Genomic DNA, 1,206 nt, shown 5'->3' with positions numbered 1-1,206 from the left:
AATCAGATCTGCATCCAATTCTTCTCAATTATTTCAGCACAAGGCACTAATATTCACATGTTCTATCCCGCTGAGAATTCTAAAAAGTCGCATTCTGTGCTGTTCATTTAGGGACTGGAAAAGGTGCTGTAAATCCCTGAGGGTTCTGACGCACAGTTCTCACTGGATCCAGCAGTGGAAGCTATAGAGATGTTCCCTTCAAACGCTATGTAAATATTCTGGGCTGTGAACGATAAAACAGGACTAAGGATTGTTTATGCTGATAAACCAACCTGTGAATTGCAGCAATTCAGGAGCACATCCCTGCTGCAGTTCAGCTTTAGGCAACAGGTAATCTCAGGCAGAGGAGCAGGAAAGGCAGCTGAATTGCTCAGCATGTCACCAAGCTGCTGAAGAGGGTGTTCCCAATGCATGTATGCCTCTAATTGCACTGAGGCTGAGCTTGTTAGGTACTAGTCAGGGTTATAAATTCGATCTCTTGCTTGGCATCACAAAGAGTCATCACATATAGTCAATATTTGTTAAATTAATTGCAATTATTAATCACTTAAACTGTCACAGTTTAATAATTATGCCTTCATATTTTTAATTACTTAAATACACTTTCCACAGAAGTGGCATTGTTTAGAGGATGTAAAGAAGAAAAAAATAAAAACCTGACTGTAATGCTTTATCTAAGCCAAATGGGTTTTATTTATTTTACAGCATCCTTCCTAACACCTTCTCTAACATGTAAGATTATAGTGTGTATCAGTGGCTGGTGTCTAATAAGTTAAGCACTGGTTGTATTCTCCAGCATAAATGTAAGTCCAAATCTTGCAATTGTGTCTTTTCCTATAAGTAAAAAAAGACCTGACAGTATGTTAATTTAATTACTCTTACACCTGCCATAGTGGGCTTGGAAAGCAAGTATCTTTTTCCCAGAAGGAAGAAAGGAATTTACCAGAGAAGTTTTAGACCCTAAGAGCACATGGATTTTATCTTTGGGGCAAGATAATAGAAGACTGGTGTGAAAATGTTTGGTATCCACCAGACACCCAGAAAGCTAGAGAAGAAAAATATTCAACTTGGAAATAAAGACAAAAGATGTTCTGGGTGCTAAGTCTGGAAGCTAATAAATGACTGTTCTAATTCAGCCCTGTGGTTCAAGGTAAAGATTTTTGAAGATGAACTTTTAAATTATATAAATCAGTGCAGGGATGCCTC

The sequence above is a fragment of the Antrostomus carolinensis genome, unplaced genomic scaffold, assembly GCF_000700745.2.
Source record: "Antrostomus carolinensis isolate BGI_N321 unplaced genomic scaffold, ASM70074v2 scaffold40805, whole genome shotgun sequence".
NCBI classification, from domain to species: Eukaryota; Metazoa; Chordata; class Aves; order Caprimulgiformes; family Caprimulgidae; genus Antrostomus; species Antrostomus carolinensis.
The sequence above is the reverse complement of the archived record's forward strand: the minus strand, read 5'-3'. Positions refer to the sequence as shown.